Source organism: Poecilia latipinna, unplaced genomic scaffold (assembly GCF_001443285.1).
Source record: "Poecilia latipinna isolate Pla-1442-1.1 unplaced genomic scaffold, P_latipinna-1.0 Scaffold75, whole genome shotgun sequence".
NCBI classification, from domain to species: domain Eukaryota; kingdom Metazoa; phylum Chordata; class Actinopteri; order Cyprinodontiformes; family Poeciliidae; genus Poecilia; species Poecilia latipinna.
In genome coordinates, this window is record NW_015112691.1 from 450,442 (window position 1) to 471,071 (window position 20,630).

The 20,630-nt window shown below is 40.2% G+C and overlaps 1 long non-coding RNA gene across 1 annotated transcript; it reads right to left on the reverse strand.

Annotated features, from left to right (window-relative positions):
* Positions 1 to 397: 397 nt before the first annotated feature.
* Positions 398 to 19,055, reverse strand: LOC106936008 (uncharacterized). The gene is made up of 2 exons (XR_001422034.1): positions 18,688 to 19,055; positions 398 to 687 (listed from the first exon to the last, which is right to left on the reverse strand). It is a non-coding gene; the product is annotated as an uncharacterized LOC106936008 (long non-coding RNA).
* Positions 19,056 to 20,630: the final 1,575 nt, after the last annotated feature.

A 20,630-nucleotide genomic window follows, 5' to 3' on the forward strand; every position in this document is an offset into this window, starting at 1 on the left:
AATGGCTCATTTTCCAAACATCAAAATACATGAACTTATTGCCAAAAAATAAGCAGGGTGTTTTTAGAAGAAGTGGAAATTCAAATGGAAGCATAAGGAATTTTCAAAAAGTGAATTTTTCTATAGCAGATCCCCTTTAAAACTATTTTTATTGGTCTGATGTAATTGAAATAAACTGATTCTCTGGTTCATCAAAATTCACATGAAGTAATTTTACCGTTTAGTAGATGCATCACTTTCTCATCATAAGTTATTGAGATGTCCCTGTATGAGTCGTTTTGATAAACGACTCATCTTCTTGATAGAAGAGTTTTCTTCTATCAAAAACTCTCTCTGATAAATGTTTTTTATTTAAACCTCCACATCATTATTTAATCACTGAGTCACTCTGGAAGCATTTAAGTTATTAGTATTTTATTAGCCGTATATCAGCTGCTTAATCGTACAGATAACATCTGAATATCTTATCGTGTCCAGGCAGCTGCACATTGAGATTGTTGCATTATTCACACTGTAATTAACTGTGCAATTAGCAAACAAAATATGGGTGCCAAAGGTCTCCTAGCTGGCTTTCTCCTAACTGCCCTGAACTTGGCATTAGGACACTGAGGAGCTCCCTGCAGCCCCCACGACCTCCCAGGCAGAGTTTTCTCCTTGACACAGCTCCGCATGTTTTCACTGTGGATCCTGTGCTCATAAAAGACACTAATTAGAGGGCATCCTTCAGCTGAGTGCAGTTATCAGTCAGTCATTTCTCGTTTATGGCCCTTTTTATCCAGCTTCTATAAAACTCTGCTGAAGTGGTGTATATCTGGCTTAAGGAGCCTGAGGAGGAGATAAGACTCGTATCATGTCTCCGTATCAGCGGTGAGGTTAACTCTTCCTCCTCAGGGTTGCAACCCTTGGCCAGACACAGAGTCGAGGCTCTGACAGCCGCCCACGCGTTTCCAAAACTTTAGCTGTGTGTGCACTAACGCTGGAGTCGCTGTGTTGACAAAGCCGCTGCTTTTCTAGGAGGCATTGTATCCACGCATCTTAAGGCTTTTTTTTCTTTTTCTTTGAGCGATATGCAAGACGCTGACATGAACCGATCAGAGTGACTGATGCATGCGCATGCAAGCAATGCGGATTCAAATACCTCTCTGTTAAGTTCCAGTCAAACAGATACTGTACTTAAGGCATGAGAAAAGAGCTGCAGTCCAAATCCCATCCAGCCGAGCTGCGGTGAGTCAGAGCAGCTCGGGCAAACATTGTTGTCTGGCGTGACTCATTAGCGCTCTGGCACATGGGCAGCCAGAACACGTGGACGAGCGCGCATTGGGCAGGTCGAGGCAAAGAGCCGCAGCCATTAACACCTGGACTAATCCCCTGATCTGCCTCACACCATGCAGGCATCCTGCACAATTAACCAACAAAGTGCAAAAACGTGAGCCTCCATGTGAACCGTCAGGTTGTGGTTCCATATGATTTTTAAATTTAATTTTATTTATTTACTGTTCATTTGTGTTATTTTATTTTTTAAAATTTCGGTTTAATTGGAAATAATTAAAATTAATTGAATATTTTTTAAATATGACTGTAGTGCAAAGTGCCTTTGAGTACTTTGGGCTAAATAAAGTATTAATTTATTGTATTTCATCACATATTTATCAATTTAATTTAACTTAATTTATTTTAATTAAAAATATTTTATTTTTTGTTAATTTACTATATTTTTAAAATTTCATTTAACCAAATATATTTTTAATTAAATAATTTTTTGGCTTTAATCAGTATGTGGATGACATACTTATATGATATATAAATAAAACGCTATACAAACATAGGCCACTTTTTATTTTAATTCATAGCATATTTATTAATTTGATTTATTTTAATTGCATGTATTTTATTTTCTGTTAATTTAATTTACTTTATTTTTTCAGTTTAATTTAATTAAAAATAATTTTATTTAATTAAATAATTTCTGGGGCTTTAATTTAACTATGCAGTACTGATTATGCATGAATGGGCAGATGACCGAACGTACAGCAAAGTGCTTCTGGATCCTTTGGACTGAATAAAGTGCTAAACAATCAGAGCACATTTAATCATTTATTTAGTTTTATCTTTGCAGGGTTGCAGCAGATTGTGTTCCTACCTACAGAGAGTAGCTCACATGGCCAAACACTGCGGTTAAGAGGCCTTTGTAAACAGCAGCCAGCCTGCAGTGACTCATTGCATCAGCATGCATACTTGTCTTTTGGCACTCAACGGTTCCCATCACATTTCTGAAGTCTGTGTCCGTGCCAATCATGCCCGTCCCACTTACAGTTCGAACATCAGGTTCAGAAAGAAGTATGTACTGCAATTAATTTCCAGTACAGAGAGCTTTGATGGTCTCTGGAAACAACCCATGTTCTCTCTGTGCTTTACTTGCAGTTTCAAGTTCTCAAAAGTAAACACACTCAGACACACACCTGTCTACCGGGCCGTTATGGCAGCTTTGCATATCCTGTCTCCGCATTTGAACAGGACTTAAAGCGTAATCTCTCCCAGAGGACACAGCTAATATGTTCTTCGTAATAAAACAAACCAGTCTGATGTTTTCTTTTTTACGCTGTGATGTTTAATCACAGACTGTTTTCCAGGAACTGTGATGTATAATTTATGCAAGCTGAAGCATTTGTTGGGTTACTGTTGGAGTTTTATTTGGTCAGCGACAACCCACAGAGTAAAAACTCGGAGAGTTTGTTCTCACAGTGACATTGGATGGGACTCGGTGCCCAACCAGTAATTGACTTTGGAACATTCAGTCCTCCTGGTCGAACCTCTTTGTTGTGCCTCATGAGCTCATAAAACTGTTAATTTAATTTAAGGAATGCAGATATTCCTGCTGATTCCTTCAGGGTTATAAAAAGAAAGTACGTGACAAATGAGGTCAATCGGGACGCCAGTGCGTATGTACAGAGTAACTCGTAACAGCGTTCAGTTCCTTCAGGTTTCCTGACGTCTTCCCTCAACCAAGTCTGTGTTCAGGCTGTCCTGTCATCTTCCTTCACCAATAGTTGTAAAGGTCTCTCAAAGACTTAACTAGACGAAACTCAATGGATGAAAAAAAATGCAAAGAGCACAGAAGACAACAAGTCCCAGTAGAAGTGACTCAGAGATCTGATCAGAACCCAGATGTTTTTTGGGTCGGAGAACCCGGCGCTGACCGAGAACTCTCTGGACGGACTACATTTCCAATCTGGCCTCAAAACTTGTTGGAGTCCCCCAGAAGGAGATTGGCCTCCTTTCTGGGCCTTTTCGCCACTAGATGCTGGACTGTGTAAACTGATTGGTGTTTGCAGGGTGGTTTTGTTATTTCTGGGTCTGAGAACCCAGAAAACATCTGAAATTTGAAACCAGTTCAAATGGCAAAAAAAATGGCAGCAGCTTCATGCTCAGAAGACCTGAGTAAAGTTGGCCCCACCGCTTTCTTCACATTGAACAAAACTGGTGTCAAACGGTGGCACAGGAAAAAAATTAATTTGTACTACTATCATTTTACAGATATTAATAAACATTAAGAGGTCATCAAAGATATTATGAAATGTTTCCGTAGGTCATCGAAGGTCAACCAGCCAGTCCACATTTACAAAATCAAATGGGAAATAGTACCAAACAACTACATGAAGCAAAATGTTTTGTTTCTGCTGTTTCAATATTTAAAAACAAAGTTTCCACAGGTCACTGTAGATCAACCCTCTACGCCACTAATCCTAAATAATAAAATCAAACCAATTCATATAAATTAATCGTAATTATTTGTGCGGCTACAATACTTGTAGCACAGATGATTGACAAGAAATGTGCTTCATTTTGCAATTGTGGACTGGTTGTTTGACCTTTGATGGCCTCTGAAAACATTTATTAATATCGTTAAAATGATAGTGGCATGAATATTTGACACCAATTTTGCTTAATTTGAAGATGGCAGGGGGAATCTTTCTACCCTCAGGTGAAGCTAATCATGCTAATCCTGAAAGAAAATCTGCTAGCAGCTCCAAAAGACTTGAGACAGGGGTGAAGGTTCACCTCCAAGCAGGACTTTGACCCCAAACACACACCAAGAGCCACAAGATCAAATCTGCTTAAGTTTAAAGTTGCTGTCTACAAACTTTCACCCAGCAAGAATGGGGTTAAAAACGGCCAAAGACATCCGACTCTGTGCAAAGCTATTCTTCAAAAATGTTTAAAAACCAACGATTAGTTCTTTTAGACTCAACAATTATGCAGCCCTTTGTTGTTCTATCACATAAAACATAGAAGTTCATGGTTGTGAGGTGATAAAAACTTTAAAAAGTTTAAATGGTATACTTTTGCAAAACATCTTTAACAAGCCATTAAAATGAAGATTTATCTTCCCCTTAATTTGATAAACATGTGTGGTCAAAGTGTGAATCATAACTTAGCCTCCATCAGCACGAGGCCTCACGGCTGGCACACATTTCAGTCCAGATCCCACAGTTTGTTACTCATTACTCAAGTCATAACGTTGTGTTGCCCCTTGTTGATTGCTTAATTGTTTCCAATGTCTGTTTGACAGCTGTGCATAGTGAGGGGGAGATGGAGCAAAAACTCATAGTTTACACTCCAAAAACCGCCTCTTGCAGATGTTTTTAGTGACGCAAGAACACAGCCCAGATTCAGACCGCAGGCAATTCAGATACAATATGGTTTATTGTCCCCACAGGGAACATTTCAGACTTACACTGTTGAGCACATGAATACCTTCCACGTTACATCAAAAAATAATGTCATAATAAATTGCACATACGTAATTCCCAGTGTCCATGCAGATTTTTGCATGGCCGTTACATGTAACAGAGACTGTACCGACCCAACTGTAAAACACAGTGATGCTATTACGTAGCTCCTTCAGACTAACAGATGTTTTGCTGCGGAGAGATGTTTAGGACGGAGTGTGTACAGTGTTTTCCTCTAGCAAGTAACCAGATCCCACTTCTATATGCCTGTGTTGCTGTGGAAATGGACAAACAGTCCTGATGAGGAAGTTTTCCAGCTGTTTTCTGTCATTTCGTGCATCGCACGTTGCCAGTTCCAGCACGCATTGTTCTCAGACTTGCTGTCGATCTGGATTTGAATTCGTCATAACATGTAACTATCTGACTTGACTTGGCAGTGTGCACAACAAGCCATTTCTGGATGCTCTTAGGGACAAAAACATTCCCCATTTCTCGGCTTACTTGCATGTCGAGTGTTTATTGAGGAGGTCCATCCATTATCTTCCATTTATCTGAGATTATCCCTTTCTACAGCAACACTCTTGAGCTCATACTGGGGGATTTCCCAGCCCAAAAGGGAATAAGTCAGTTCAAGTGCATAATAAGAAAGTACTGCTTCTCATTCAACATCTGCTAATGTCTTTTCTTTGAATATAAATACACATATTTTTTTCTTTTCAGCTAAATGTCACAGCTCATCAGTTTTCATGTTGAATTAGATGTTGAAATATCAAAAGACATTACAGGGTCTAATTTTCTAATCTGCAGCAATACGGTGTTGCTAACAGACTGAAATGTGTCCATTTGATGGGAAAATATGTAGAGGATTGAAACTTGACATCGACCTGCTTTAAAGACTTCAGACAGGATTTGAACTTGCTGATCAAAAGGCTGAAATTTGATTTGATTTGTCTAATAAAGGCTTGAAACCTGAAAGCACCAGTGAAGCCTTGGGGACTTGGGACACGACTTGGACATGTTCCTCAAACACGCAAGATTTGTCTTGACTTTGACTTGTAAAAACTGACTTGAGGAATTGGGTGGAAAGACTTTACATTTGATTTGGACTTGCATCCCAAAGACAGGATTTGCTGTCACCATCCTTTTCAAGGACTTGGGACTTGTATTGGAACTTATTTCTAAAAGACTTGAGCTGGACTCACCACTCAAGTGTTTGAGACTTGACTTTGTTGGTCGTTCAAAGACTTGAAACTTAATTTGCCTCTTCAGCACCTGACACATGACTTTGATCGATCCGTCAAAGACTCGAAACTTGACTTGGACTTGTAAAAAATGATTTGAGACTTGACCATGAGTTGGGAGGAAAGACTTGAGACTTGATTTGGACTTGCCTCCCAAAGACCCGAGATTTACATTCGACTTCCTGGTCAAAGACTTGGGACTTGGAGAGAAACTTACGTTGGACTTGGACTGTCCATCAAAAAATTTTAACATTAGTCCATCGTGGACTTTAAACAGGACTTGGACCTAAAGACTCAATAATTGTCTTGGCTTTACTGCTGCACTTGAGATTTGACTTGGACTTGGGAAAAATGACCTGAGTCTTGACAGGGAATTGGAGGGGAAAGAATTGAGACTTTGCTTGGGCTTGCTGCTCAAAGTTTTAAGACTTGACTTTGTTGGACGTTCAAAGACTTGAAACTTAATTTGATGGCACTTGAAACATGACTGGGACCGACCCATCAAAGACTCGAAATGTGACTAGGATATTATGCTCCAAGACTTGGTACTTGGCATGTTTATGGGGGGAAAGAATTGAAAAACTTAAATAATAGGAATTGATTCCCAAAGACACAAGATCTGGGTTGGACTTGGATTGGAGTTGGTGAGCTATAACTTGTCTTGAAAAGAAGCTAGTTTTATTTTATTGTTACAGTTTGGATTTTATATTTAAAATATAAAAATATTTAATTTATCTTGACAGTAAAAAACATAGCTAGGTTTCAAGTCAGCTTTCCCTAAAATCTGTGGTTAGAAACTGGCTGCAAAATCTCTGGTTGGTGCATCTCTACTAACAACTTTAGCAGAAAAGTACTGAAAAGCAGCAAGAAAAAGTTTTGAAAACACGTTGCATTTTTGTTTTCCATAAAATTTGTAGCTTTTTCTTTCTCTCTTAATTTAACAAAGTCACATTTTAACTCCTGGTATGTGGAAAGTTGGGGAAATTTCGTGTAACGTTTAAAAAGCAAATGGAGGAAACAAGTTTGACAAGTACCTGATATCAAGTTGCAGTGAGAGTACACAGACCCAGCAGCTTTGGGAAGAGTAGAGCCAAGGTGCTCCCACCACAGCTGCTTCGTGTCGAAGTCACTGTGGACATAAAATATCTGGACTGTAGAGCCAAGAAACTCTTGCAGTTTACTTAAGAAATTTATGAGACTGATAAAGAGAAAGCCTGTTTGCCTGCAGATGTTTTTTTTTTTTACAGAGTATGGAACTGGAACAAACATCTGCAAGTTACATTTGCAGTGTGAATAGCTTTTTACAAGTGGTATTTTCCTCTTCCAGTATGTTTTCCATCTGTTGGTAAACTCGCTACAAAAAAGAAAGGCAATCCTGCTTCAACTTCAAAGTCTCTACTGCGAAGGAAATTTAAAGATGAAGACGATGTTCTCAGGGTCATCTTGCAGCCACAACACTGGGCACCACAACGCTGGTCTACAGGAGAATAAAAAGAGATGCTTTTCTCTTTCTTTTATTCTTCAGTGTTGAGTAAATCTGAGCGCCAGTCCTGAGTGGGATCAAAGTGCTCATTAAAGAAGCCCACAACCCTGAGAAATGGCAGACCAAATAGCAGGCCATCGTGACGGGCAAGAACTAAATCTGGAACAAGGGCTCGCATTCATTTCCAGGGAATGCAATGGGTGTCTGAGGCAACTGCCATTGAACAACGACACATTTTTAAGCAGTTCAGCTTTGTTGCTGAAGAAGCATTTCTATAAATAGATAAATAGATTTTACAAAATTTACATTTTACACATTTACATATTTCCATCTGAGTCTCAGCTGCTTCTAAAATCAGTCCAAGCGCCAAAAAACTACAAACCCAGCCGCTTTTTGGCAATAAGTTAATGTTTTTTTGGTGACTGGAAAATGATACATTTCAAAAAAGACAAATTGTAACGTCACCTAGCAACCCCAGCAAAGCCCCAGCCAGTTACCTAGCAACCCAGGCTGAGTTCCGGGACATAGGGTCAGCTGGTTTTACCACTGCATGCGCCGTGGATTGGCTGTCGACTTACTCTGTTCCCCTACTTCTGTTTTCCAAAGACGTACGGATGTGTAATTGCGCATCTGTTGGCAGCCATTTTCACAGGCGAGTGTAAACGTTGAGTTGGGGCCTGGACAGAAGCTTATTTGGATTTAAAATGACAAGAGGCCCTAAAACAGCTCAAAATAGACGGGACTGATCAGACTAAAATCTCAAGAATGATTTTGTGCAAAGCATGAAATGAACACGTTTTGTATAGACCATTGACCCCTAGGTGACCTTTAAGTGTACCTAAGCAAAGACGGTGTTCACTGTGCACATTAATCCATTTTAAGACATATTTAGTGCTTGAACTGTTAAAGTAGGCAGTTAAGTGTTTTTAGAGGTTTTTTTCAGATATTTATGAACAGTTGCTATGTTCACCAATTACAAAACCTCTCAGATGAAATATAAAGGAAGTTGGTTGCACTGTGTTATATTTAGGAGCTATTATAGCAAAGTGGACTCCATATCTTTACACTCCACTATTTTAAGACTTCTACTTATAAAAAAAAAGGAAAGAAAAGTCAAAACCATGTATGCTCCTCCTTCCTTTTCATGGTCCACTTCTACTTCCTGTTGGTCTAAAATCCACCCAGATTGAAGTTTATTACAAAAAGTGAAACGACAAAAGGAAAGAAAAAAAAAGAAAAACCCGCGTGAACACTTTTGCAGTAAATTGAGCGTTACATCTAACCTTCATTCCCCAGAGGTGTTATAGTTTTTGCTCATGTAACGGTTTCCGCCGTCTCGGTCAGAAACGGTAACTGCTGAAAGTCGCTGCACTTCAAGCGTGATTCACAGTTAGGCACTGATTAATGAGCTCCCATTTTTTTCTTTATCGTCTGTTAGAGGCTGCGATCAGAATGAAAGCTGACTGTTGCCTAACAGACAAAAAAACCCACCTTTGATGTGGCCTCAGCGTGAAAGCAGAAAAAAAAAAGAATCAGCAGAGCGCAATTACATGTCACCGCTCACAGCCGTCTTAAAGGCTCAGTCAGAGAAAACGCTAACATTTGGACAATAGGTTTTTCAGTGGCGGGCGTAAATCAAAATGACCTTGTTTAAACAGAGGGAGGGAAACAATGTGAAATCATCCGTTGATTCAAATTTCTATTTGAGTCTTTGTGATTATGGCTCTCTCCCGCTATTGCTCTGTAATTACAGGCCTGCTCTGCCTCAGCAGTGGGGTTCACATTACAAGTGTGGTTATTGACATCTGTGTGAGAGCGAGTGAGAATGTGAGAGTACCTGACAGGCGGCGGACGGTGCAGTTTGAGCGTGCCTGTGGTTGACCTGTCACCTGTCCACCAAGACGGCCCAATTGTAACAGATAACGACTCTGTGGGAGGGTGTGCTGACGGCAGCACATATTTTTAAGGGATTGCAGAAAAATCAATGACTTTATGCAAATGGAGATAACTTTCTATCAGTTGGCATCAACTGATCAATCTGCTTTGATTGTTTATTAATTACAACGAGCATAGAAATGACACTGTATCTGATTTAATGACGACAGGATTGATTTAACTTCAAATTGGATGCTGCATAATTGGAAATGAATTGGACTGAATTGTCTACGAAAGTGATTTTGAACAGTTGCGGTTCTTGAATATGTGGACGAGTCAGTGGTTTTGCCACAATCAACCAGTTAAAATGTAAAATTTGTAATTGAGTTAGGTGCAGAGTCTGAAATTCTTTAGTCATAGCTAATCTCATTTTAATCAGAGACCACGTACTGCCTAAATAAGCAACATTTCAATTCTAAACCCCATTTTGATGCTAAATTAGTGAATAAACAGACATATGAGATCAAGAACAAAGATTTCTTCAGCTGAACAGAAACAAAACTGAAATTATTATGTTGAATGTAAAGAGGAATGACTGAGAGTCGACGCAGAGCTTCAGCTATTACAACTAAAAACCAGCAACCAGGCCCAAAATCTGGATGTAGTGATGGACCTGACATCATTGAGTTCCTTTAAATCCAAACTAAAAACCCACCAGAGCTGCTTTTGAACCATAATCAATGAAACACCATAATCAATGTAATGATGGCACTTGGCAAAATGTAATGTTTTTGTTGGTGTTTTTGTGATTTAAAGCTCTTTGAACTCTTATTGCTGAAATATACCATACAAATACAATTTTATAATTCAGGAGCTTGGTTAAAGTTTAATGATTAAGAAAATTGGTTTGGAAAACTGTTTCACTTGCCTCATTTTGTTGTATTGTAATTATGGTATTAATTATTTTCATTTTGCCAAAATTTCCACATAACTTCATACTTTCTGATGTTGTGATCACTTATTGAGTACTTTGAGTTGCCATTTTACCAAATACTTTTTTTATCTTACTTGAGTAATTTCTTGGATAGTTGCTTTTACTAGTGCTGAATTTTTGGGCACTCTGCCCACCTCTGATCGTAACATCTGTAATTTTGTCAAAACTACAATAGTAGCACAGATGAAAGCATCACATAAGTGGCAAACTGAGGTTATATCAATGAAATGTTTGTTTTCAATCAGCTTGAACCAGGTACTGTAGAAAACAACCAGCTTCACAGCTGAGGTTTTGCCTAAATTGAAACCATTTCCTTCATCCCTGAGGTTAGTTTATTTTTATTTTTTTTTGGCACAAGTGAAGCCAAGAGCTATAAAGGATTAGGTTAATCCTGTCTTCAAGCTGAAACAGATGACTGTTTTGGGTTATTACAGATTCCCACTCAGTCTATCCATCCATCTGTCCATCCATGTTTGAACTGAGAAACTTTGCGTCCTCTGCGAAATCATCCGTCGCAAAGAGGACATGGCTGAGCTGCAGCTCCTTTAAGCTCAGGAGACGTCACCGGCAGCCGCACTTCTGAACTGTAGATAGATATTCCCAGATGAGGCTTGGACAGGCTGAACCCCCAGATGATGAATTAGGCTATTCACCTCTCCTGAATCCACACAGGCCTCTGTGTCACATGAAAACACAGTGTTGCCTCTTGTGCCCTCGGCTCAAGTATGTAAAAACAGAGGAAATAGCTGAAAGAAAAGGTGTCATTTTTCTTCATCTGAAAGCGTGGAAGTGTGTCTGTGCCTCCGAGAGAGAGGTGGGGAAAGTAAGAGTGTCTACATGCGTGAGAAGCACACGGCGGGGAAAGTGGGAGCGCGAAGGGAGAAAGAGAAACTGGCCTCTAATTCGCTGATCTCAGCTGATTACATTTTCCCGTCCAGACGGTAGACATTCCTTCAACCTGCGGCCATAACCATCGGGCCCCTCAGTTTCAACTCGGCAGCAGAATACCAGCAGAGCTGAACAAGCCCGGGTCTACAGCGGCCGCTGGAGCAGGTGGGCGTCAGCGGTGACACTAGTTACCGGAGCCCCGTCAGAGACAGACAGTAAAGCTCAACAGATGTGAGAGGATTTCATCGTTAAGCACATCAGATTTTCTCATAAACATCAAAAAGGCCAAGGAGTGGTGGTGGGGGGGGGGGGGAACAGCAGAAAGCTCCCTTGTGGTCTCTGTTTGTTTAGATGTCCGTGAAAACACAACATTTGTGCCTCAAAGAGTTAAACATCAGATCTGTTTGCTTCTGTAATTGCAGTCTTGGAATGTGATCCGACTGAGGTGATGAGAGTGCGGCCGTCGGTCCCTCCAGGCTGGGACGGGACCGGCTCCTCAAACACTCTGGGACTTTCTGGAAATGTACCAGTCTGCCAGGAAAAGTGAAAGGACCAACATGAAAAGCATTGTGGTGTCACTTGATCCAAATTAAAGGTAGAGGGATTACACAAAAAAACACAAAAAAGGTTCTGAGCTTCGAAGAAACTGGATTGTTTTGGAGCTGGAGCTGCCATGGCCTACATCCAGATGTAGACAACCAAGTAAGAGCAGCATTACTTCAACACATTTTTACTCCAGTAAAAGAGTATTTTGTAAAAAGGCAATTCAAGTACTGAGTAATCGTGAAATCAATCATCTAATATTTAAGAAAACATCATCAGATGGACCAAAATATAAAGTTATGTGGAAATGTTGGTATTTTCAAGACCAAAACTGAAATAGTACAAATCAGGCAAAAGATTCTGATGGATTTTTGGTTAAAACCAGTTTGTTCTTCATTCTTCGTTCAGCGACTGTGAAGTTTCTCACAGTGGGTAGAGTATGCAGGAACGTTAGTCAGGTCAGAGTATCTACAGTATGTAATAACATTACTCAAGTAAAAGTAAAAATGACATTGTAGTAAAACTCTACCCAACTCCGCCTATTCCAATACCTAAAAGACGTTAACTAAAAAATATCCAACTGGGATGAAACAACTCCACTTGTGTTCAAAAAATTAAGAATTTGGAGTGGCCTAGTCAAAGACTGGATTTGAAATGTTGAGGCATCATCTTAAATAGGCTGTTCATGTTTGAAACCCCATGATGTGGCTGAACTGAAACAATTCTGCAAAAAAAAAAGGATTAAATTTCTTTCACAGAGGAGAAAGACTCATCACCCCTTAATGTTTTATTGCCCTGGACAAGGACAGACGGATGCAAGGAAAGAAAGGATAACATAGAAAAGGAAAAAAGGACAGAAGGGAAGAATATAAGCAATGAAGGACAAAGGACAAAAGGGAAAGAACGAAGGATGTAAGAAAGAAAAGAAGGAAAGAGTTGAAGATAAAAGGAAAGTAAAAAAAGGAAGAAATGACTCAAGGAAGTTTGCAGCGAAGGAAAGAGGAAACTAAGTAGAACTCCTGAAACTTGAATAATGACCCAGAACATTTAAAAGTAGCTAAAAAGCAAAAACAAAGTACTCTTCTTCCGACTGATACATTTGTGCAGTATTTTGTTTTAAAATGTTTTGAACCTGTTTGCAAATTAAGGATTTAGCTGAAGCATGTAGATGAACTCAAACTCAACAGCAGCACTTTATTTGCAGACCATCTGCTCCTTTATGTTGGATTTACACAATAAGCCTGAAAGCTGAACTCAAATTAAACATTTCAGATTCAAAGTTCTGTACTTTTATGCAAACTCTATCTCATCTTTTTTTTACATTACTCCTTTTTCAGCTTAATTAAACAAGAAATATGTCACATTAAATAGTTTAAAAGATTTATTTACATCATAAAACTGTAGACTTTTGAGGTCCATTGTGCAATATTTTATGTTTTTTCCTCTATTGCATAAACATATTCAAATTAAAGGTTAGATTTTTCTAAATATGGTTAGTGTGATTATTTCAAAGATTGCTTTAGAGGTTATTTTTGCAACCTTTAGCAAATGCAGTCTAGGTGGGGAAAAAAAGGTGTTGGGGTAGCTGCGAGTTTAAAAGGAAACTTCAACAATGGTTGTGGTTGTTTAAAGTGTAATTTCGCTTTGACAAGAAATTTGTAGCTGTGAGATGATTGTGAAGAAGGGGAAGAGAACGCAGATAAAGACGACATCAAGTCACTCCATGTACCTCATAATTGTACTTTTACACAATCCACTAAATGTCCTCCACCGCTGCTGTGCAGCTGCAAACACACACTCAGTCAAAACACACACCTAACCTCAACAACAGCGTCACATTTTCCGCCATGAGGGCCACAAAGGTCGGAGAAACACTGTTAGCCCTTCGGCCCCCTTCCCCCCATCGTTCTCTGCTGCTTGGCAGGCCGTACATTTACTATCAACAGGAAACATCTTTCACAGCAAAGGAAGTGTTACTCTCTAATTGGCCTGATGTGATTCAGTGACCTGGCCGCTCTCAGCCAATGGGACGGCCGTTATTTTAAGAGGCGGTATAAAAAGGGAAGAGAGCCCTTCCAGAAAGCTTAGACGGCACAAAGTTCTCACACGGCGTGCACCCGGCTCAACTTCTGCAAACTTAAGACCGTACATAGATGTATTACTAAGCACATCTGGTTTCATTGTTGTTTCATGGATCCCATAACACATCATGAAACCACAGTCTAAGCAAAAGGAGATGGGGGGAAACCCAGGGCGCAAAAAAAAAAAAAAAAAAAAAAAACTGCCCTGGTTATGATCCTTCTGAGTTTGTGCGTTTCGAGCAAATTTTTCTGAGGTGTGTATCCATAAACGTCGAACATATAGAAATATAAATCATGCAGGCGTCTGAAACGGAAAGGAAATTCCCTCTGAGAAAGATTTATGGCGAGTTTTTTTCTCACAAACAGAGCGGTTACTGTACCTCCTCAGCTCCCACTTATGTCATTTTTACTCCGCGCATTCCTAAAGGTGATTGTTCTTCCTCGCTTCTCCGTCTTTTGTGTGTCTGCATGTGTGCGACTGCATGAGGCATGAGAGCAGAGCCAAAAATATCATAACACAGGGGGTGACATTAGGGAGCGCGGCCCGGCGACGGGGGCGCTGTGACGGAGTTCCCTGATTAGCACGTTACCTCGCGGAGACAAAGGGCCTCTGAATCACAGGAAACGAGAACAATCAAAGAGACGGAGCACATTCCAAGAAAAGCAGCGGGCCGCAGAAACACAACATGATCCGGGAACGCTGCTCTGTCTCAACATCTGATTCCTCCTCCCTCAAAAAGCCAGGAGAGGTATTAGGAGAAAGACGCTCCAAGGACGGAGAAAATGGCTGAAATCTCAAATTGTTCCGGATATTTCTCCGCTGATTCTTGGAAAATCAAAGGGGCGGACGTGTCAGCGCTGTATTTGGATAACAATCGACTGTAATTATAACTTCCATACAGTTCCCCTGACAGGTATTTTTTTACACTCAAAAGTGTGGGGTCCCCTTCCCCTCAAAATACACCAGCAGGCCCACACAGGTTCTCCCTGATCCATTTGCTCTCGGTCTGGACTCAGGGAAATAAATAACTCTTTACCCTCTCTCCAAAATGGCAGCTCTGTTTCCGCAGCGCTGGTTTGCTGGATTAGAACAATTCCCCACCAGCCCATAATTTGTGGGATTTTCATAACAAGACACACCCTGCCATACATTTCCATTATAACCCAGCAGTGTCCCCCCGTGATGAGGATATTTCAGGACAAAAACGGTTCCTGAAGCTCTCGGTGGTCGACCCTGGTTATCTTTGGTGATCAGTTAGGTGCTGAACGCTCCTCAATTGTTCAGTAGCAGATAACAGCAGGGTTCGGATGTAAAAAAAAACCTCAGTGTGGCTGCACAAATTCTAGGTCAAGGGGAGATGAAGGGAGCCTATTTTGAGCATAATGTGCTGTTTATCTCTGTGTGTAAAACCAGTGGAGAACCTCTTCCCCCACAAGTCAGGCCCATTTCTCCAGCTTGTGGCCTGTGTGGCTACCTATGTGATGCAGATGCTAGATTATCTGTTTGCTCTGTTCTTGGCTTGGCCTTCTGTCAGATATTTGAGACACTGGGTGAAACCGAGATAGATTTACACACAGGGTCTTGATGGAGCGTTTCAATCTCTACTGGGTATTTCCTCTAGATTAGAAACATACGGCAAAGTGATTTTTTTTTTCTTTCACATTTTGTCTGAGTACAACCACAAACTTAGGCCAACACAAAGTAGAGCATAGAATGGCATGAAAGGAAGTGATGCATAGCTTAAATTATTCTTCCTTCATCAGGTTAGGATAGGGCTAAGGGCTAAACAAAATATGATTGTTACATTAATTGTTCGATACTGATCATAGATAATGAGACTTTAGCTGTTTTACTGCATCTTGTCGCTTTAAATCCAAATAAGCTGCTAATGGCTACCTCCCCTAACTCAACGTTTACACTTGCATGTGAAAATGGCTGCAAAAAGATGCACAATTATACCACCATACAGCTTTGAAAAGCAGATGTAGAGCCTCCTGCACAACCAACAAGAATGCAGCAAGTAGTTTCTGAATGGTAAGTCAACAACAAAACACTTTTCTTTCCGGCAGCCATTGTACAGCAGTAAAACCAGCTGACCAAATGTGCTGGGGCTCAACTTGGGTTGCCAGTCGAATGCGACTTAATTGGCAAGTTTTTGAAATGGCTCGCTTTCCGTACACCAAAAAACATTAACTTACCGGTAATACCAAAAACCAACTGGGCTGTTTTTAGTAGCTGTAGAGACAATAAATAAATAAATAAAAATGTGAATTTTGTATAATAGGTCCCCTTAAAACCTATAACAATTGTGTATTTATATCCATTTTCCCTGATATGCCTCAATAAAAAGCAGTGCAACTGGTTATCTTCAGTGTTAAAAGTGCAAACCAAATATGTGGACAAACTGAGGAGAAATGGCAACAAGACATCAACAATATGTCCTGTAGCTCCTCTAATCGGATGAAGCTACAGTTAAACTGTTTACATGGAAAATGTTATGTGTGGCATAAAACCAACACTACCTGAACATGCTGCCCCCATCAAAGGGGGTGGTGGCAGCATCATGTTTTTTGTTCAGCATAGAAAGTGAAAGCGGTCAAAGTATGAGAGAGTTCTGGAAAAAAAAAACCTGACAACAAATCTGACTTGTTAAGATTGGTCCAGTCAAAGTCCAGGTCAAAATCCAGTTCAAAATTGGGGGCCAGACTGGAAAATACATGATCACACACACTCTCAATGAAGTCTTAAACTGTTTTGCAAACATTTCAGTCTCAAGATGTACAAAACAGCTCAATTTGAATACAAATGTCACACTTTATAGATTTTTATTGTAAAAAAAAATAAAAAGATACAAATTGTGTCTCCTTTTCCTTCCACTTCTCAATTATTGTGTTGGTCCATCGCATAAAATCTCAATAAAACCCACTGGAGCTTGTGTTTGTAACGTGACGAGTAAAAATGGATTTTAGGCGCCACATTTTGTAAATCATTCATCAAATCTTCAGGTGTAGCAGCTGTAAATCTAATGTGCCTGTCAGGCAATCTCAGTAAAGGCATGAATCAGCCTAAGAATGTGTAAAAACAGATTTATGCTCAGCACTCCTCTTGGCTCTCTTGGAGACGCACGTTATGTACACAACTGGGATACATGTGTTCCTGTTAATCTCTGATTTGAAAGACAACATTGGACATGGGCCGCAGCATAGGCAGGAATGCGGTATCTCTGCTGCGAGCCTGTGTGAGGTCCATCAGAGACCAAAAAGAGACAGATTCAGAGACCAAGTAGCGAAGTAAAACAAAGATCTCACATGGTACTGTTTAAGCAGAGCAGGAAGGTTTCAGAACGACCTCAGAATGGTGAAAATGCATCAGTTTCTATGTAATATTGATCATTTTTTAAACCCGTTTCTGCTCCTGTACAGCAGGAGCTCCACTTCTATACGCACATGTTTGTGTATATGAATGTTTTTCACCTCTCTTGCAAAACATTTACCTACTACCTTTGTTGTTTGCAGCTCAGAAAGGTGCATCGCCGCACCGAGCAGAGAGGAACTGTGATTGTTCATTGCAAACATGCAAGCCACCTCAGCTTGCGTTAACCCACAACACACAAACGCTGCAGCTTACACACGCGAAACACACTTCAGGAAACTATGGCCAAACTGTGAGAAGATTCACTGTTCGAAAAACAGGAAGTGGTTACCAGCTGCATTAAACCAGAGTACACCTCAGTAATACTCATTCTGACACCCTCTTGGCAACCTGCGATATCTGGCTGTTTTAAAACGCTAGAGCAGAACCGGAAAAAAAAAAAAACCTACACTACCTGCTTAGTTTTTATTTTTTACTTTTTTTTATTTATTTATTTTTTTGCATTATTTACATGAAGAATAAATGCTATTCAGGAGGGCGCATTCTTTTGAGATAACTGTTATGCTGGAATGCAGTTCCCCAGATAGTTAAACTCGAAGGCCTACACATTTCTGCATGGCCTTTGTCGGAAAGCATCTCTATATCTTTAACAAAAGAATGTCTGAATTGCTCAAAAAGCCGACCAGGTAGATTAGTAGAGGATTTTCTCCCTGCAAGATTGCTCCGCCTGGGGTGAAACGCGCCAGCTGCATCTCAGAATGTCACACACGCATTTTTGGATCAAGTGTGTTTATCTTCTCAGGTTGAAGTACACAACCAGCGGAGAAGTGTCCAGGCACGCTGACAGCTTAGGGCTCTTAATGGCAAGAGGAACAAGAGGGGAAATTAATCGAGCCGGCAGTCGTTACCTGAGCGGCTCGTCAAAGGCCGAAGCGGGCGGGCGGCCCGACTTGTGACCAGAACGGGTTCTGACAGTTCAACTGAACTGCAAACAAGATGGGCCCGATAAGCGCTCCAGGCAGAGCTCAGGTGAGTTTTAGGTGGTCAGTCAAGGTTGAGAGGGTGGGTACCTCAGGCTTTTAAGAGGTCATGAACTCAGCCACTTTGACCTTTGAACCTTAAAGAAGCCTCAGAGAAGTAAGTGGTCTCTAACTCAGGTTTCCCCCCACTTTGTCCCAGCACATGTTGTTGCTAAGTGGCGGCTGTGTGTTTGTGTTTTACTCACTATTCACTCTGACAGAATAGGATGATCATATATTTTGAGAAATGTTGGCTGATGAATAAGGGACTTTGTCATAAAGTAAGAAGCGTTTATGTCAACGGTCCCTCCTTGCGGTAATTTCCTCCACCGATCAGAACAGATGTGACGTACTGAATGAAACATGGGATGATGCTAGAAATAGTAATGTCATAATGAATGGATAAGATCAGCAATAAGGCCCTGCAGAGGACAGTAAAGGGATCTTTAAGTTTCCCTACCCTCTTTCTTTCCAGGATGAGCCGCAGGAACAGAGCTAAACCTTGTCAGAGACTCTTCACTTCCTCTCCAGGAACATTTTGAATGGCTGCCATCAGGAAAACAGTAGAGGCAGACCCACTGGACTGCTGCACAGCTTCCTGCCTCCAGCTGTTAACATACTGTTGAGATTACACTCTTTAAATTTGACTATTGTGTCTGCTATGTCTTCAATCCATTGTTGTCACGGCGTAACAGTGAAGATATGGAGACGTTTCATTCTTGTTCTGTAACGTCTGTTGATCAAGTATTTCATTTATTTGATTCTCCTTTGGGATTGATAAAGATTATTTGAGTTTGAATTTAGCCGCAGTTAGTTTTCAACTGCCGTTTTCTAACCTGCCTATCATCCCCTGGGTTACTGTTACTATAGCAACTCTGAACATTCCAAATGCATAAGAGTCACAAGAAACATGACTACTTCACTGGGATTTTATGTGATAAAATAATACAAATTAGCACACAGTTGCTAATCAGAAGGAGGCAGACCAATGTATTTCAATTTAGTAGGCAAATATCTGATAGTGGATTAGACATAAACTGCATTATTTCAACATTTAGATCTTTTGCTCCGCTTTGGTGTGTAACTAAGAACCTTCTTCTCTATATTTGCTGTGTTCACTACATGGCTAGTAAGATTTACAATTTCTTTCTTTCACCATTTACTGTTCTTTTCTGCTTTTCACCAAGAACCACTGACAGAAACGATACAAAAAAACCTCTGAAGAAGATATGACCTCAACTTCCTTATTCACGAAATGTAAACACAAATGGAATAGCAAGATATTTTAGCGATTGTAGGATTTCTATTTTGTCTTAGGTAAAAGATCACTATCCATTTTCCTGCTACCATTAGACTCTCTTGTTTGATTAGATTGTAGGGTTAGAGTCCTCTTCCTGGTTTTGGAGCTGTGTCTGGAGCATTTGGCATTCACATACGCATTCAAATTGTACCTGAGTTCCCTTCAACCAAACCCAGATGTATTTTCTTAGGCAAGCCAGAGTTCATTTTTTGGTCTGAAGCAGAGTTTGATTACCCGTTCACACCTCCCTAAATAAACCAAACCTTCTTGGCAAACAAATACGCTAATATGCTAAAATTCTTAAAACTTTGTGTCGTTTTTGTCTCATTTCACAATTACACAGGACTTTGTGTTGGTAAATCCCATAAAACCCAAATAAAACACATTACAGTTTGTGGCTGTAGGTTGAAAAAACCCCCCATCTATTTAATGCTTTTTTATAATACAATGTTGTAGATGGCAGGGAAACACCGTCGACTTATGTTGTATGGTTGCGTACAATGAAATAACAACAAATTTGAGGTAATCTTCTGTCCTCAACTATGATAAGAAGCAGCCAGTCTGTTTTTACCACCATAAAAAGCAAATAAATTGGAGCGTGATCACTGGTGGGCCCCTCTCAGGAAGTGAGAGAAGAGTCACAGATCAGACAAGAGATGCAGGTTATTAAAGGGATACAGGGGGAGGAGGTGAGGCTTAAAGTTAACCAGTTGGGTAAGACCTTTGAGCTATTACAGTCATGTAATTATGCTCCAGTTGAAGTGTTAAATAGGTCAGTAACCTGCCGCTTAGTGAAGACAGGTGGGGAGAATAAATCAATTAGGCATTTACTCCTCAGAGATCATTTTTGACTCACTTCTTTCTTTTGGGGGAATTTGTAAAGCTATCTTTGAGTTTACATTTGTAACCGTGTGGGTTCTTTCAGTTCTGTAACAGCAGTAAAACACAACCAATATTTAAAATAGATGAAAATTATCCAACTGTAAACGACTTTGCAACTTTTCAAATCAGGCTCCATCGATGGATTGCACTCAGCCACAAAAGAAACTGCTGAAAGTTGAGAGGAAACCAACATGTGGTCGACAAACCACTCTCCCCGTTGA